This window comes from Carassius carassius, chromosome 26, assembly GCF_963082965.1.
Source record: "Carassius carassius chromosome 26, fCarCar2.1, whole genome shotgun sequence".
Taxonomy (NCBI): domain Eukaryota; kingdom Metazoa; phylum Chordata; class Actinopteri; order Cypriniformes; family Cyprinidae; genus Carassius; species Carassius carassius.
This window is the reverse complement of record NC_081780.1, coordinates 24,407,812-24,427,786: the sequence shown is the minus strand read 5'-3', so window position 1 is coordinate 24,427,786 and position 19,975 is coordinate 24,407,812.

Sequence of the window (19,975 nt, the reverse complement as noted above, 5' to 3'; positions counted from 1 at the left end):
AAGTTGTACCTTAAGAAGTACCTTATCGTTAATACGTGGTTTCCGAAACCTTCTTAGTTAAGTATACCTTCTGTAAGTCATGCGTTCGTAAGGTTGGTCTGGAGCGCTCTTAGCTATACCTTATCGCTGCTGACGGTTCATACCGCTAGTGGCCACCACTATGCAAAAAGATTTTTTACATCGCAGTTTAATTACACATAGAAAATGTTATATTATATATAATATATATATAATGTATAATGCACTAATTTAATATTATTAATTTAATATTATTACTTTATTTTACTTTAAAATTATACACTAATTTAATATTATTAATTTAATATTATTAATATTATTAATTTAATAATATTATATTAATATTATATTTAATATTTATATTTTAATATTTAATAATATTATAAAATATTATAATAATTTAATATTATTATATTTTACTTTACTTTAAAATTACATTTTTACTTTACTTTAAAATTATATATTGCTGAGAAAGACCTCAGTGTGGCTTGGCGATCTCTTTTTGCGGACTTTTTTCCCCTACATAGTGAATGTCGGCATGTCTCTCATGTTTGCGCTTTTATTGAGGAAATCATCAAATTACACAAATGAGCGATTTATGCCAATAATGTGATACGGCTGGTGGATAATCAGCATACGTTGTGGAGAACATTAACACACTTATGGCCGTGAGGGTTTGGGATTGTACACTTGCTAAATTATAAACACATACTCATATTTATTTCTGCATGTACTTATTTCAATAAGCCCCGATAAATGCAGTTTGTACTATTTCTAAAACGCTTTTTTATAAAGAACATTGTTTTCTCAATACTTTACCTATACCGCTGTGAAGGAAAGAGCGCACAATCGATCATCGAGGCGTCGATATCAACCTATTCAGCACCTCCACCATGGACAGCAACTGCTAAGGTCAAACTTAAGAAGGTTTACCTTAAGCAACATCCAAAGGTATAGTTCGGAGAACACACGTAGCAAAGGTATACCTGTAGTTAAGGTGTACCTTTTGAGTATTCGTAGCGCGCTAAGAGACAACGTTATCGGAGAACGCACCCCAGATGAAAATAATCCCAAACTTTAGCTTGCCGTGTTTGTGCATGGATGTATTGTCAAAAACCTGTAGAAGAACAATCCAAAAGCAATTCAAATAAAAAATGTATCAATAATCCCTCATCTACTGGTTCCGGTTGAAAGGGCACGTTGGCGCATTTGGCTGCCCGCTCCTCTCTCGCATTTATTTGTAGTAGTTTCTTTCTATGAGCCAGTGAATACTACCTTTGTCTTTTTATTCTTCCGTGATGTGGAATCATGCTTCACATGCTGGATTACTGCTTTTATCTCTGAGTGTGGTTTACTGGAATTACTATTCTGTTGCCTGGCCCAGGACGTACACTGTTCACACTACTGTGAGGCTGTGCTGTGATCCTCCCCGAATGGCTGTCAGGTACACTGTTCAGCAGTTGTTGAACCTGAACGGACATTTAGAAATGGCGAATATCATACGTGCTATCTCCAGTCATGTTGGAATACTGCGACCTAAGAGTTACATAAATCGCTCGTCAAGGCGTAGTTTTTTATGCTCAACATTTACACCTGTTGCTTATCCGAGATTTCTGCGCAAACCCCATAGACTGCAGTTTAGACCTACAGGGGTTAATTTTAATAACTTATGGGTCAAAATCACCATAAAGTGCTTTTGAGACTTCACAATCTCCCTAAAAAAAATCTGAGATTTTCCATTTAACTTTATATGTGTTGTATTAAGGAGACATTAGGCTGTTAGAAATACATATTGGTCAAGCTCCAGCACTTTTTATGAATTAACTGCAAGCTGACAATATATGAGCAAACGATAAAATATGTCCACCCTGTCATGGACAAATTCATAGTAGAATAAATACATTTTCATTGCATAGTGATTATAAAATGTAGATCTGAGGAAAGATAATGTGTCCCTTTCCCTACAAAACATTTTAGTTAATGGTAAAAGTATTTTTATAATAATGAAGTTACTGCTTAAATATCTATTGCCCAATAAAATGTGCGATAGTTGCACATTCAATTCTAAATAAAATCTAACAATTAAGATATTTAGTCAAAATTAAAAACAATACTAACTGGCCCTTTTTTGTTTATTAAGAAATCACACACAAGGTTTTGTTAACTTGTTAAAATAATTTGTTTATTTTCATAAAAGTTGAACATGACAGGGTGGACAACAAAGTGACAGGGTGGAACTTGGCATGACAGGGTGGACAAATGCATTAATGGGTGAACTAGAAGAGAACATGAACGTTAGAGAAACAACAGGAACAACAAGAAACCCTTAAGCAATATAAAGAAGGATTTCAGGAATTAATTTTCTGCATTACTCTAATTGATCTTCCACATACTTCCAAACAGACGGATCAATCTGTAGAGAATGCTTGTTCAGAGCTTGTGGTTCTGCCATTAGGCAAAGTATCTGCCAATCATGGTACCAACTGATGTCCTCCCTGGGACCTGGCCAAAAGAACTTGTTGGTGCCATTACGGTGCATACACTTAATTTTCACACTGTGCCCTTCCACATCCACGATGACACCTGGGTAGCCTTCATTGTCATAATTGACAACACACCACTCTCCGATGTGCTTTGACTCAATCGTTTCTGGTCTCATTTGGGTATCTTGTGCCTTTCCACATGCTTTGGCCTTATCAGATGAAAGTGGGACATCAGTGAGAGTGACCTCCTGAAGATTAAAGCAGGTGCAGTCCAATACACCATCATCCCTTTTACACAGGCATGAAATGTCTCTGTACATCATCTGCCCAGGTGTCAAACTGATTGTTTGATGGATTCTCATGGTTCCTTTTACAGCAGCAATTGCAGGTACCTAAAGTGAGATAAAAAATAATAAATAAAATGTATTTTAACAACAACATGTGAAAAAAGCATCAGATCAGGGGTTCCTATAACTGAGTTTCTAGAGCTATGCGCTGCAAAAGCACCTTATGGAATACGTTGGATTATGGATTGTCACTTTAACTGACTATTACCTCAGGCTTTGATTCAATATCCATCTCTGGGACAAAGAACAGCTCAACAGATGTGTTCAGGCTTCTCAATTTGTTATATAAGCACTGGGCATCAGGGATGTCTCCTCCTTGGGCCACAATCCGGTCTGCTGACCTCTTGAGGGCCCCACCCACACCGTCTGACTGTAGCAAAGCACTGGCTCTGGCTCGCCTTTTTGCCTCCTTCCATTTCTTTCTTTTTGACCTTTTCTCTCTCTTACTTAGCTCATTAATACCCTTCTTTTTTCCAGTCTCTCTGTCTTTTTTCCATTTCTCCCTCTCTTTCTCAAGGTACTTTCTTCTTCTCTCTGGGTCAGCATCACGACATTCCCTATATCTCCTTGCTTTCTCAGCTCCACTTAGACTCATGCCTGGAAAAAAAATATTATATTTCAAAACAATTCAAAATGTTCCCTTACAAATTTCCCTTTAATTGGTCTAACTAAACTAAGCTTGCCTAGACTTATTTATTTAAATTGTTAGGGCTGTATTTTTTCAAACAGTCAATGAAATCCATGTAGATCTTTGATTACATAGGAAAAAAGGTTTGTGAACTATCATCAAATTATCATCATCAAAACACCTGCTGATAGTGATATTGCCAACAAAGTTCACGTCCACTCATGTATAGAATCTAATGTTATAATATATGTGTTATAACTGTGTTATAACTGTTATAATATGTGAAAAAAACTGCAAATGTCCTCCCTGTCATGATGAACCATGTCCACCCTGTCATGGAAGGCTTGGTGACAAGGTGGACAGTGACAGGGTGGACATTTTTGGCTAAAGTTAGCATTTAATGAGTACATGGTGTACAGCAGCTAGCAAAGTGATTCACTGTTGAAGCTGACTGTGCACTGTTTAAAATACATATTTTGAATTTTTGAAAAGTTTTTATATTAATTAATATTTCACAATGACAGGGTGGACATGTTAAGCTTGACAACACGCAACTACAAACACAATATGATGAAAATTAGGAAATATAAGTGTAGATACTTACTGTGTGTGTTGCAGATGTTTTAACCTCCAACTGAAGAAAGACCAAATGGGGGAGGGGATGTCACTGAGTACCTCAGTTGGTTTCTTAAAGGGGGCGTTTACCCCATAATGACAGGGTGGACAGCAATTTCAGGGACACGTGCAAACTGCTTAATATTATTATGAAAATAAAATATAAATAATCAAAATGACTTCTTTTATTAAATTACTTGCTGAGGACAATAAGTACATTAAAAAAGTATTTTAATTTTATGTCATTTAACCACTTTTTATCCTCACTGAAGTTAGCTGAGCAGCGTGTGGGACATGCCAAAATCACATACATCCAATCAAAGAAAGTGGTATAAAATCAGAAAAACTCATTTCAAGAGACGTATCATTGTACTTGTATGTGTGTAAGTGTTTGGTCATTTATTATAAAAGCTCAGAATTTCATTATTTTGCATTATGTTCATGATGACTGAGCGATTCTGATGAGGACACCAAAAGCACTTTATAGTGATATTGACCCTTATAGTCGGGGAGCCAAAGTCTCAAAAGTTCAATTAAATGGGCTGAACCTGACATGGTCTGCCATACTCTTTATTTGTGTTTTTTCTTCTGTTAACTTTGACCCTAAGAACCAATAATTGGAGGGTCTGATATTTTTAATCAGAAAAATGTGAAAAAAATGTTTTTCCTCCAATCCTCAGTTGATTTGGTAGGCTGTCAATAAATGCAGTCCAGATACACAGAACACATGTGCTGACAACATACACTGAAGTATTACTCTTAAAACACATTTCTACATGATTTTGCATCAATTTAATTCAAAAAAATGTTGCGTTTTCTCACTTTTTTCAATATTTTCATCTTCATTGGCAATCGACTATTCCTCCAAGTTATGACATCAGTCAACATGTCATTCTTTTCACCAAACAGTATACTCATTCCACAGAAAAGAAATCATACAAATCCTTCCAAAATCAGTGGATCTGTGATGATTTCACTAATAGTTGATCAGCCGGCTCAGAATCTCAATAGAATTGAAGGCTACTCTCAAAATTCCGAAAGACATGTTGGATATTGAACAGGGTTTTTAATGTCCACATTATTAAGCATCATGGCCTAGGCATCTTTTTAATTTCAACATAACCCTGTTCTCCCAATGGAAATGTGTCACACAAGAAATATTCCTAAACCAAAGAAAGCTTGGTGTACGAACACTGTCATTGTTGGGAGACACTGCTCAGCTAACCTAGAGTTTCTCATGGTTAAATGTAGACCTTTTTATCTGCCACGGGAGTTCACTTCCACCATAATAACCGCAGTCTATATTCCACCGGATGCTAATGCCAAGCTTGCTTTGAACGAACTTCATGCAGCCATTAGTAAACAACAGACTGCACACCCGGAGGCTGCTTTTATTGTTGCGGGTGATTTTAATCACTGCAAATTAAAAACAGTACTCCCCAAATTTCACCAGCATGTTTCCTGCCACACCAGAGGAGACAAAAATTTGGATCATGTTTATACAAACATTAATGGAGCTTACATCGCGACCCCCCTCCCCCACCTCGGACAGTCTGATCACCTTTCTTTGTTTCTCACCCCTAAGTATTCACCCGTCATCAACCGTGTGAAACCATCAGTGAGGACCATCAAAGTGTGGCCAACTGGAGCAGACTCTTTACTTCAAGACAGGTTTCAACACACTGACTGGAGTATGTTTGCTTCTCAGGCTGCCTGTGGCTCTCACACGGACATTGATATCTACACCTCCTCTGTACTGGATCACATCAACTCCACCATTGACAGTGTAACAACAGAAAAACAGATAACAACATAACCTAATTAGAAGCCATGGATGAACAAGGAGGTGCGACTTCTGCTGAAAGCCCGCAACACTGCCTTCAGGTCAGATGATGCTCAGGCCTACAGTAAATCCAGGGCTAACCTGAAAAGGGGCATCAAAAAGGCCAAGTACTGCTACAAGCTGTAGGTAGAGGAACACTTTTCCAACTCTGACCCCCGACGCATGTGGCAGGGCATACAGATCATCAGTGACTACAAGTCAAGCAACTCAACCCCAAAGGTCACGGACGTGTCCTTCCTTAACGAGCTAAATGACTTTTATGCTCGCTTCAACAGCGACAGGAAGGAGACGGCCACCAAAATCTCAGCCTCAGCAGACCACCAACCTCTCAAACTCACCTCCACAGATGTCCACAATGCACTGAGCCGGATCAACGCACGCAAGGCTGCTGGCCCTGATGGCATTCCTGGACGTGTGCTTAGGGCATGTGCAGAGTAGCTTGCAGGGGTCTTCACAGACATTTTCAACCTGTCCCTCACCCGAGCAACTTTGCCAACATGTTTTAAGTCCACATCCATTGTGCCAGTACCGAAACGCTCCTCCCCAACGTGCCTCAATGACTATCGCCCCGTAGCACTCACACCCATCATTATGAAGTGCTTTGAGTGACTGGTCCTAGCACACCTCAAAGACTGCCTCCCACCCACACTGGACCCACACCAATTTACCTACCGCAGGAATAGGAGCACAGAGGATGCAGTATGCACAGTGCTGCACTCTGCACTCACACACTTGGACAATAAGAACACATATGTACGGATGTTGTTTGTTGACTTCAGTTCAGCATTTAACACCGTCATTCCCTCCAAGCTGACCACAAAACTTGGAGACCTGGACATTAACACCTCCCTTTGCAACTGGATTATGGACTTTCTGACCAACAGGCCTCAGCATGTTCGGTCAGGCCACACCCACTCCACCACCATCACACTTAACACTGGCGTACCACAGGGCTGTGTGCTGAGCCCATTCCTTTACTCCCTTTACACCCACGACTGCAAGCCTGTGCATGGATCCAACTCCATCATTAAGTTTGCAGACGACACCACGGTGATTGGCCTCATCACAGACAACGATGAGACTGCCTACAGGGAAGAGGTACAGCACCTGGCCACATGGTGCGCTGACAATAACCTGCTCCTTAACACCAATAAGACCAAGGAGCTCATTGTGGACTTCAGGAAGAAGAAAGGAAGCACTCATGACCCCATCCACATTAACGGAATGGATGTTGAACGTGTCTCCAGCTTCAAGTTCCTGAGAACCACCATCTCGGAGGAACTGTCCTGGGCCACAAACACCTCCAGCCTGGTCAAGAAGGCTCACCAGCGCCTGTTCTTCCTCAGGACACTGAAGAAGAACCAGCTGTCTTCATCCATCCTGGTGAATTTCTACCGGTGTGCGATTGAGAGCATCCTGACCAGTTGCATCACAGACTGGTATGGGAACTTCTCAGTGGCTGACCGCAGGGCACTGAAGAGGGTGGTGAAAACTGCCCAATGCATCACAGGGACACTACTTCCTGCTCTTGAGGACATCCAGAGGAAACGCTGTCCACGACGAGCTCGCAGCATTCTCAAGGACTCCTCTCACCCTGACCATAGACTGTTTAACTTCCTGCCCTCCGGGAGGCGCTTCAGGAGCCTCCAGACAAGGACCACAAGATTCAGGAACAGCTTTTTCCCTAAAGCTGTCTCCTTGCTGAACTCTGCCCTCTGACACCCCTCAACACCCCCCCACACCACACACATAGACTCCTCCCCTCGTCAACACTCTGACTGATTCATTTATTTATTCACAACAAGCAAAAAACAGTAACTTGTTATTACTTGCACTACTGTCTGTTCATCCAGGAACACTGTATAATCCATTTGCACACTGAAATATTTTCGATGCACTTTACTGTCCATTGCAATACTGTAAATTATGTTCATAATTCTGCCTATAGTGTACATACACTTTTACATAAACCATCTGTATAGTATGTTCATAGTACAACTATCTGTATATCATGCTAATAGTATTTAAAATCAGTGCATCTAGAGTACTACCAAAGTCACTCCTGTCATAGAGTGACACCATGTATCACCGTGCTGCTGTTAAAACCTTTTCCTGAACATCCAGGCTTTCCTCAGGGTCACTGTACCTGCACAGCAGCAGAAGGTCTGTCAGGTGTTTAATAGCAGTTGTGTAGGCCTGCCTTTTTCCTCTTCTGTACAGAGAGCTCACTGTGTCACGTCCGCTAAGTATGTAGGTGCTGAGGAGAAGGGATGTAAGATCTGATGCTGCAACATCATACTTTCCTGCCAGAACTTCTGTGATGGCATGAACAGGTAGAAAGATATCCATCGTCTTTACCCACAGCTCCTGCAGCCCATCCATGTGTGTGATGTAGTACATGCACATCATGATCACATCTGTGTCAGTTGCTACCACTACAGCCCGTTTGTGGTGTAGAATTTGTACTGAGTATGCAATGTGGGCCTGAAGGTTAAGATGGAGAAGTGTGCATTTTTTCAGACGTTTTGAGGTATTTGGGCCATATTATATCAGCCTGGGGTGTGGCAACCGACCCTGGTAAGATTGAAGCAGTGGCTCAGTGGCGTCGTTCCTCTAATGTTACTGAATTGTGCTCATCTCTCGGGTTTGCCAGTCACTACCGGCGTTTTGTGGAGGGGTTCACTAAATTGGCAGCTCCCCTGCATAGGCTGGTGGTGGAGTTTTCTCTGACTAACTGGGTTAAGTTTTGAGGGTGCTTGGGATGAGCAGTGCCAGTCGGGCTTTGAAGAATTAAAAAGGAGGCTGACCACAGCCCCGGTGCTCGCATATGCAGATTTTTCCTTGCCTTTCATCCTGGAGGTGGACGCAAGTCATGGAGGGTTGGGAGCCGTCCTCTCACAGGAGTATGAGGGTAGGTTATGTCCCATTGCATATGTGAGTCACAGTCTTAGGCCCACTGTGCTCAAGTGGGCCATGACTGAGAAATTCAGAGAGTATCTATTAGGTAACAGGTGCGTGGTCTTTACCGTAATAATCCTCTCAGTCATTTGACTTCGGCGAAACTCGGGGCGACGGAACAGCGCTGGGCTTCCCAGTTGGCGGCTTTTGACTTTAAAATCCAGTATAGATACGGAAGGAGTAATAAGAACACTGACGCTCTTTCCTGGCAGAACCCACCAGGGCTGGGGGCAGTAAGGCAAGGCAAGGCAAGTTTATTTATATAGCACATTTCGTACACAATGGTTATTCAAAGTGCTTTACATAAAAGAAAGTAAAATAATAATGAAGAAAAATAATAACAAGAATAAAACAAGCAATCCTCAGTAGACAAATTTTTCCCAGGGACTGACAGCCATGGCATTGCTCCGTCAGTGGGATCGCCTGTTGGAGAGAGAGGGGGTACTCTATCGTAAGGTTAGAACTCCAAGTGGGGGAGAGGAGGTTTGCCAGTTACTGTTGCCTGCTGTGTTACGGTCTGAAGTTTTCATGCAGCTACATCAACAACATGGGCATCAGAGCATAGAGCGTACCACTGAATTAGTCAGACAGCGATGTTACTGGCCTGGCTTGTCATCCGATGTGGAGTGGTGGTGCCAAGAGTGTGAGCGATGTCAGGTTGCTAAGGATTCACATCCGTTGGCTCAAAGCTTCATGGGCCATTTGTTGGCCCCAAGGCCTAACGAAATCTTGGCCATAGACTTTACTGTGTTGGAACCGATGTGTTAAGCAAATACATTCTTGCTGTGCCAACTAGGGATCAGAGAGCGGAAACGGTGGCCCAGACCTTAGTAACTGAGTGGTTCTCAAGTTTGGGGTTCCCAGTCGTCTCCACTCCGACCAGGAGCGAACCTTTGAATCTGTTTTGCTCAGCCAGCTTTGCAGCCTATATGAAGTGGGTAAGTCTCGCACCACACCCCATCACCCAGCAGGTAATGGACAGTGTGAGCGCTTTAATCGAACTTTGCACAATCTGTTGCGCACACTGCCTGTTTTCAGGAAGAGGGACTGGGTGTCTTGTCTTCCCCAGATCCTCTTTTCCTATAATACCACCCCTCACCAAGCTACCGGGGAGTCTCCGCATTTTTAATGTTTGGTCAAGAATCAAGTTTGCCCATTGACTTCCTGTTGGGTAGGGTGCAGGAACCAGTGGCAGGGAGGGTGCATAAATGGATCATTGAACACCAAATCAGGCTGCAAGTGGCATTTGAAGGAGCACGGGAACATCTACAGATACTAGCTGCAAAGCGTAAGGAAAAGCACGATCAACAGGTGAAGGAGGCACCTCTGGTCGAGGGCCAGTTGGTGTACCTTCGCAACTATGGGGAAAGGGGTCAACATAAGAGTCATGATTTATGGAGTCCAGTTGTCTACCAGGTAGTGAAAGCTCCTCGAGAGGGAGGTGCGGATTAATGAAAATGAAAAATTTGAATACTGTAAAAACTGTTCACCGCTCACAGCTTGGGCCGAATCCAAAGGGAGCCCGTGGGTCCTGTTCCCCCTAGTAACTCGAGTGATCCCTTGGTGCCTATGTCATTGCAGGAAGAGGAAGAGGAAGTGGATCTTGTGAGGGTGTGTCCTGGGAGGTTCGCAGGGGGTCAATGTTGTGTAAGGTTAGCTTCCCCATGGGACGGGTGATTATCCCTGAGGAGGCCAGAGGTTTTGTTCTTACTGTTCTAATGTTTTTTATTTCTTTATTGTTTTGCTCCATCAACATGCTTGAGTGTAGTTGCTCACTGTTGAGCACACTTCAGCATTGTTGATGTTTATTTGTTTGTTTTTGCTTTTTTATTTGTCCAAGTTATTTTGCTTTATTATTGTGATTTATTTAATTAATTACTTTCTTGTATTTTGCTTACTTTTGATTTTCTTTATTATTTTGGGGTTGCCCTTGTATTTTTTGTGTGGTGTTGTGAATATTTTCTTTTGTTATTAATTGGTACAGTTCTTTTTTTTGGTCAAATTTACTGCTCTTTGCCACATATGTCAATGTCACCTTTATTTATATAGCGCTTTAAACAAAATACATTGCGTCAAAGCAACTGAACAACATTCATTAGGAAAACAGTGTCAATAATGCAAAAATGATAGTTAAAGGCAGTTCATCATTGGATTCAGTTACATCATCTCTGTTCAGTTAAATAGTGTCTGTGCATTTATTTGCAATCAAGTCAACGATATCGCTGTAGATGAAGTGTCCCCAACTAAGCAAGCCAGAGGCGACAGCGGCAAGGAACCGAAACTCCATCGGTGACAGAATGGAGAAAAAAAGCTTGGGAGAAACCAGGCTCAGTTGGGGGGCCAGTTCTTCTCTGACCAGACGAAACCAGTAGTTCAATTCCAGGCTTCAGCAAAGTCAGATTGTGCAGAAGAATCATCTGTTTCCTGTGGTCTTGTCCTGGTGCTCCTCTGAGACAAGGTCTTTACAGGGGATCTGTATCTGGGGCTCTAGTTGTCCTGGTCTCCGCTGTCTTTCAGGGATGTAGAGGTCCTTTCTAGGTGCTGATCCACCATCTGGTCTGGATACGTACTGGATCCGGGTGACTGCAGTGACCCTCTGATCTGGACACAGACTGGATCTGGTGGCCACGGTGACCTCGGAACAAGAGAGAAACAGACAAATATTAGCGTAGATGCCATTCTTCTAATGATGTAGCAAGTACATAGGTTGTTATGGGAAGTGTTTCCGGTTCCGGTTTATCTAATTAATGCAGCCTAAAAATCCTTTAACGGATTTGGATAATAAAAGCATATTAGTATGTTATGTGTATGCCAGGTTAAAGAGATGGGTCTTTAATCTAGATTTAAACTGCAAGAGTGTGTCTGCCTCCCGAACAATGTTAGGTAGGTTATTCCAGAATTTGGGCGCCAAATAGGAAAAGGATCTGCCGCCTGCAGTTGATTATAATATTCTAGGTATTATCAAATTGCCTGAGTTTTGAGAACGTAGCGGACGTAGAGGATTATAATGTAAAAGGAGCTCATTCAAATACTGAGGTGCTAAACCATTCAGGGCTTTATAAGTAATAAGCAATATTTTAAAATCTATGCGATGCTTGATAGGGAGCCAGTGCAGTGTTGACAGGACCGGGCTAATATGGTCATACTTCCTGGTTCTAGTAAGAACTCTTGCTGCTGCATTTTGGACTAGCTGTAGTTTGTTTACTAAGCGTGCAGAACAACCACCCAATAAAGCATTACAATAATCTAACCTTGAGGTCATAAATGCATGGATTAACATTTCTGCATTTGACATTGAGAGCATAGGCCGTAATTTAGATATATTTTTGAGATGGAAAAATGCAGTTTTACAAATGCTAGAAACGTGGCTTTCTAAGGAAAGATTGCAATCAAGTAGCACACCTAGGTTCCTAACTGATGACGAAGAATTGACAGAGCAACCATCAAGTCTTAGACAGTGTTCTAGGTTATTACAAGCAGAGTTTTAGGTCCTATAAATAACACCTCTGTTTTTTCAGAATTTAGCAGTAAGAAATTACTCGTCATCCAGTTTTTTATATCGACTATGCAATCCATTAGTTTTTCAAATTGGTGTGTTTCACCGGGCTGCGAAGAAATATAGAGCTGAGTATCATCAGCATAACAGTGAAAGCTAACACCATGTTTCCTGATGATATCTCCCAAGGGTAACATATAAAGCGTGAAGAGTAGCGGCCCTAGTACTGAGCCTTGAGGTACTCCATACTGCACTTGTGATCGATAGGATACATCTTCATTCACTGCTATGAACTGATGGCGGTCATATAAGTACGATTTAAACCATGCTAATGCACTTCCACTGATGCCAACAAAGTATTCAAGTATATACAAAAGAATGTTGTGGTCAATTGTGTCAAACGCAGCACTAAGATCCAATAAAACTAATAGAGAGATACACCCACGATCAGATGATAAGAGCAGATCATTTGTAACTCTAAGAAGAGCAGTCTCAGTACTATGATACGGTCTAAATCCTGACTGGAAATCCTCACATATACCATTTTTCTCTAAGAAGGAATATAATTGTGTGGATACCACCTTTTCTAGTATCTTGGACAGAAAAGGGAGATTCGAGATTGGTCTATAATTAACTAGTTCTTTGGGGTCAAGTTGTGGTTTTTTGATGAGAGGCTTAATAACAGCCAGTTTGAAGGTTTTGGGGACATGTCCTAATGACAATGAGGAATTAATAATAGTCAGAAGAGGATCTATGACTTCTGGAAGCACCTCTTTCAGGAGCTTAGATGGTATAGGGTCTAACATACATGTTGTTGGTTTAGATGATTTAACAAGTTTATACAGTTCTTCCTCTCCTATGGTAGAGAATGAGTGGAACTGTTCCTCAGGGGGTCTATAGTGCACTGTCTGATGTGATACTGTAGCTGACGGCTGAATGGTTGCAATTTTATCTCTAATAGTATCGATTTTAGAAGTAAAGTAGTTCATAAAGTCATTACTGCTGTGGTGTTGGGAAATGTCAACACTTGTTGAGGCTTTATTTTTCGTTAATTTAGCCACTGTATTGAATAAATACCTGGGGTTATGTTTGTTTTCTTCTAAAAGAGAAGAAAAGTAATCGGATCTAGCAGTTTTTAATGCTTTTCTGTAGGATATGTTACTTTCCCGCCAAGCAATACGAAATACCTCTAGTTTTGTTTTCCTCCAGCTGCGCTCCATTTTTCGGGCTGCTCTCTTTAGGGTGCAAGTATGCTCATTATACCATGGTGTCAAACTGTTTTCCTTAACCTTCCTTAAGCGTAAAGGAGCAACTTTATTTAAAGTGCTAGAAAAGAGAGAGTCCATAGTTTCGGTTACATCATCAAGTTGTTCTGAGGTTTTGGATATGCTAAGGAATTTGGATACATCAGGAAGATAACTTAAAAAGCAGTCTTTTGTGTTAGAAGTGATGGTTCTTCCATACTTGTAACAAGAAGTAGAATTTACAATTTTGGCTATATGAATTTTGCAAAGAACTAAATAATGATCTGAGATATCATCACTTGGCTGAATAATTTCAACACCATCAACATCAATTCCATGTGACAGTATTAAATCTAGAGTATGATTTCGACAATGAGTAGGTCCTGAAACGTGTTGTCTAACACCAATAGAGTTCAGAATGTCTATAAATGCTGATCCCAATGCATCGTTTTCATTATCAACATGGATATTAAAATCACCAACTATTAAAACTTTATCTGCAGCCAGAACTAACTCGGATGTAAAATCACCAAACTCTTTAATAAAGTCTGTATGGTGCCCTGGTGGCCTGTATACAGTAGCCAGTACAAACATAACAGGGGATTTATCATTAACATTTGTTTCTTTGGATAATGTTATATGAAGTACCATTACTTCAAACGAGTTATACTTGTAGCCTGCCCTCTGAGAAATCCTGAAAACGTTGTTATAAATTGAAGCAACACCTCCACCTTTGCCTTTTAGACGTGGCTCATGTTTATAACAGTAATCTTGGGGGGTGGACTCATTTAAAATAATGTAATCATCAGGTTTTAGCCAGGTTTCTGTCAAACAGAGTACATCTATATTATGATCAGTGATCATATTATTTACAAAAAGTGTTTTCGTAGAAAGGGATCTGATATTCAATAAGCCAAGCTTTATCATTTGTTTATCCATATTGCTTCTGTTTTTTATTTGTTGAACCTCAATTAAATTGTTAATCTTAACTTGGTTTGGACGTTTTTTGTATTTTCTAGTTCGGGGAACAGACACAGTCTCTATAGTGTGATATCTAGGTGAAAGAGTCTCTATGTGCTGAGAATTAACTGACCTCTGTGACGGGAGGCAGCTAGCAGACGGTCGGTTTAGCCAGTCTGTCTGCTTCCTGACCTGGGCCCCAGTTAGTCAAGTATAAACACTAAGACTATTTGCCATATTTCTAGAGAGAGAATATGTGTCATATATGGAGAGACTGTATTTTATTTCTGTTGGATGCTCTGTTTTCCGTGTGTGTATTTGGCACTGATTGTTTTTCCTCTTGATATGGTGTTTTTATTTGATGTGCACTTTATTTTGGTGATATTTTTATGATCTTTAGAATGTGGGATGACACCCCCGTATTTTCCTAGTGCCTGGATCAGAACTGATTAGCGGATGGACAGCTGTTGGTAATCGCTATAACAAATCACAGCTCATTTAAAAAGGGAAGCGAATGAACTGAAAGCGTGTCTGCTACCCTATGAACTTTGCTTGGTGCTGCTCTGTTCCCCTTGTTCTCTACTGCTGGATGGTAGTTGCGATTGACTTATTTTGTTGACACGATCGTTGTATGGGATTATTGTTTGCACGTGTCGAAGCCCGAAGTTGTTGATGTGCCGGTCCAGTTATCAACTCAGTGGCTACTGTGTCTTCGCCTTATCCTCTGCTGCGCTAATATTGCTGCCAATCCTTGGTGCGCTGTCCGGAGTCTGCCTTGTCCGTCCTGTCCCGGTGGTGGGTGGAGTGCCCAGCTCTTTAATTGGGTGGCGTAGTCGAGCTACATTTAATTTGGGCCACATATGTATAATATATAGTGTTTACATCTTACAGAAAATTTGTATGGCTCAGTAATAACAATGTTTAGTGCAGCTGTTAGTTATCCTTAATGGCCTTTTATCTGTCTGACATGAATAAACACTTCAAGGACCACACCAGCTTTCATATGAGTGTATTTCTAATGATTCCTCACTCCAAACGTATCCCTGAAGTAGATTTATTCAATTTATTCTCATATCTATTTCTTTACCAGTCCAGTTGAAATTTTTGCAATTTCTCAACTTCCGGTCAAAGCAAAATGGACATATAGGACACATACTGTACCTCTCTTAAAGAATAAGACTCTGAGTGTTCATTTTGATAGCAAATTTTGTTTTAGTCATAGTCTTTTGACTAAATTTAAAATCGAATGGGTTTGGTTAAATTGTAATGCATTAATGCATCCATTATATACTCCCGGAGAAAACATCTATTAATTAACCTGTTAATATCAATGATTTTTTAAGTTTGAACATGCAATACAGACACAGATTTAACTGCAGTGATATAAAAAAATTTCAGAGACAAAAACCAGACAATAACTAAATAAAAACCAGCTTTAAATGACGACAACTATGAGGAAAATTTATTGACAGTTTTGGCAATGTCAATGACAAAAATATGTTGTTGATGAAAATAATGGCAAATTATACCCAGCCGGCACATGACCGACCTTCAACGTTAAAATATGGTTGAAATAAGGTCAGTTGTGGTTTCAACGTTGAAACAACGTTGATTTAATGTTTAAAGCTGAACGGTTGAAAAACTTCCGGTACATGACCAACCGTCAACGTTGAAATAAGTTCAGCTGTTTTAACTTTCAAACAACATTGAAATGTTTAATGCTAAATGGTTGAAAAGGTTAATAAACTTAAGATTAACTTTAAGATTATTATTATTTTAATAGCATTTTACAATATTTTAATCATGATACCTATCCTAAATTCTAAAGGTATATGTTATCATCATTAGCAAAAGTTAAACTAAATACATTTCGCTGGTTTATCACGCTGAAACAATTCCTATTGGTAGTTTTATTTTATTACTTTGATCATGATTGGTTAACCTGGCTTTCATTCAGGAAACTGGACCATGAATCGTTTCGCGCCTTCTGGATTTGAAAATATGACCGTTAATATCGGCTGTGTCCAAATTCAGGGTCTGCATCCTCCTTAGGATCCTTCCTACACGGTTGAAGGAGGAGGGGTCCTCCGACGACCGCAAAACCCGGAAGTCGGTGTTTGTGAATTTGGACAGCCTACCCTTCTTTCAGTTCCCTCCCTTACCCGTTGCTCATATCCTGTCGCCTAGCAACCGTGACAGCGCTAAACAAGAAGCGGGAAAATGGACAAACAGAGTTATTCTCCTCATTTGAATTCTTTAGGAAGAAATAAAGCAATTAAATAAATTAAATACTTTCTTTGCCCATTGTCGGAGAGTTTTTTATATCAGACTACAAGACAGTCATATCCAGGTAAGCCATTATAGCTGTAATCAACCAGAACACGACATGGGATCCATAATGCAGGCTTTATTATAAAGGCTCGTAGTCGTACAGGTAATGGTCGGAACCAGCAATATCAACAGCCTGGGCAGAACAGAGAATCAAAATCCAATAACAAGCAAGGGGTCGGTAGGCAGGCAGCAAAGGTACGTAAGAGATAACAGACAAGATCGGTGACAGGAAATCAAACACGGGTAGTAACGCTCAGAAATGACAGACACAGCAAATCAAGACTTCGCGTTTGATCTATGGTGGAAGTCCAGCTTATATACACAGTCCTTGATGACGATCACCTGTGCAGGTGATCAGAGTCCAAGGACAGGGCTTATGGGAAGTGTAGTGTCGTCAGTGTAAGTGAATGAATGGATGCGTGTGTGTCAGTATTCAGGTGAGGGTGCCCTCCCCTGGCCAACAGAGGGAATCACGGGGTTCGTCTCCGTGACAGAGCCCCCCCCCCTGCAAACGACTCCTGGCGCGAGGAGGCACACGACGTCGGGGTCTACCACGGGGTCGAGGGGCCGGTTTTCCAGGATGTAAACAATGAAATTCATTGACAAGATTGGGGTCTAGGATGTCCTCCAAGTTTACCCACGAACGTTCCTCTGGACCGTACCCCTCCCAGTCGACCACATACTGTAGGATTCTACCCCGACGTCTGGAATCGAGCAATTCCTGGACTTGGTAAGCCTCCTCGCCCTCTATGATGATGGATTGAGGGGCCTGTGCACGGGACCTCCCCTCTCCCTCGTCTCTGGGACCAGCAGCGGGCTCGAGCAGGGATACATGAAAGGTAGGAGAAATACGATATGTGTTAGGCAGTGCCAACCGGAATGAAACTGGAGTTATCTTTTTAGTGATTTGGAATGGACCCACGTACCTTGGACTCAACTAGCGGCACTGGAGCCAGAGACGGAGATCCCGTGTTGATAGCCACACCCACTGGCCGGGCTGGTAATTGTGACCTGGGCGCCTTCTGCAATCCGCTTGCTCCTTTTGCCTCCTCAAAAAGTGCCAGCATGTGATAAATACACTGGCAGCATGCTAGAAACATACTGAACACATGTTAGCAACACTTAGCTAAATGCTAAAGCATCATATTACTGCAGTTAATTAGGAAGTTAGTGTAATTAAGGCATACAGTGTCCAATATGCCCCAAATTGAACAAGTTTGATAAGAGTCCTGTCCTGAACACATCAACATGCCCGTATTCAATGATAGTGCCACCTGTTGGCAACAGGAAGTGGCATTTTTAAAACTGCTATGGACTCCTTGCAAAATAATAAAAAGCATCAAGAAGTGTTCAATAGGTTGGCAACCTTCTAGAAGCATACTAAAACATGCTAGCAACACTTAGCTAAGTGCTAAAGCAAGCTACTTATGCAGTGAAAAAGGAAGATGCTGTGACTCAGGCAAGCAATGTCCGATCTGCCCCAAACTTCACACGTTTGACAAGGGTCCTGTCCTAAATAAATCAACATGCCCATATTCGGTTATAGTCATAGCGCCACCTGCTGGCAACAGGAAGTTTCAATCTTAACACTTTTATGCACTATTTGCAACACAGTAAAATATGCCATTGTGTGCTAATCATGCTATAAATATTTTCAAACATTCTAGCAACACTTAGTATGTGCAAAATGATGCTAATAATACTATAAAACAGGAAGTGTTTGTAACTCATGCATACAATTCCCAATCTGACCCAAACATCACATGTTTTATAAGAGTACTGGCCTGAACACAACTAAAGGCCAATATTCAATTATAAGTATTGCGCCGCCTGCTGGCAACAGGAAATTACTTATTTTATACTAACTTAAACATGACTTGTCTGATCTGGCCGAAACTTTGCATGTTTGGTAAGAGTCCTGGCCAGAAGACATTAACATGCCAATATTCAGTAGTAATCATAGTGCCACCTGTTGGCAGCAGGAAATGTGGCACAAATATTGACTATTTTATAAGCATATGGCCCAACGTTCACTGTTCCTCCTATGGGCACCGGGTGGTGGTGAGCCCGAGTGCGAGGGCCCTTTCATCGCTGCTTGCAGCTTTGATTATTATTATTATTATACTTCTCCAAAATGAATCGCATTTTTGAGGGCCTAAACATGCTCGAAAAGTCATGAAACTTTGCACACACCTCAGAACTGGCGAAAATTTACGTCTGATATGGGTTTCAGAAGTGGGTGTGGCAAAATGTCTCAACAGCGCCACCTATAGACGTTCAACGGTGTGCGCCTCGAGCTATGTTTCACGTACATGCACGAAAATTGGCACACACATGTAACACACAAATACCTACAAAAAAGACTCTTGGACTTGTAAATGACTTTGACACATTCCACTTATATTTACAACTTTAATTGCATATTTCTCACCGTTCGCCATTTTACTAAAGCCGCTCGCTGGCGGTGAGCCGGGTGAGAGGGCCCGTTCATCGCTGCTTGCAGCTTTAATTCAAAATTGTGTTCCAATCGTCTCCACATATTAAAATCCCCTCACTCATTATTGTTATTTTGTCAAAAAAGTTGAAGAATGTTTTGTCTTCCTCAGGGGGTGCATACACTGTCACGGTTCATGGGTCTGTGCGTTCATCTTGCATCTGTCTGATTGTGTGTGTCTGTTAACTAGCACCACAGTTGCGGTCTATAAGTGCCAGCTGCAACTCATTTGCGCTGCCTTTATGTTTTGCTGGCAATCCTGTTCATGTTGTTGGTTCGTTAATTCTTATCCTGTCTCTCCTGTCTAGTTGTTGTTCCTGTTCTCATCCAGTTGGTATTTTTTCACGGTTATTCCTCACCCACCTTGGATTCCTGCGCTGGGTTAGAGTTACTGCAGCTTGAGCGCTCTGGACGTTATTCCTCTGGAGTTCAAGCCATCATCTTCCAACTTTTCTCATTGCTTGCTATATGAAATTAAATTAAATTAATGCATTTAGCAGACGCTTTTATCCAAAGCAACTTACTTAATTCTGGCTATAAATTTTTAGCTATCCTGTG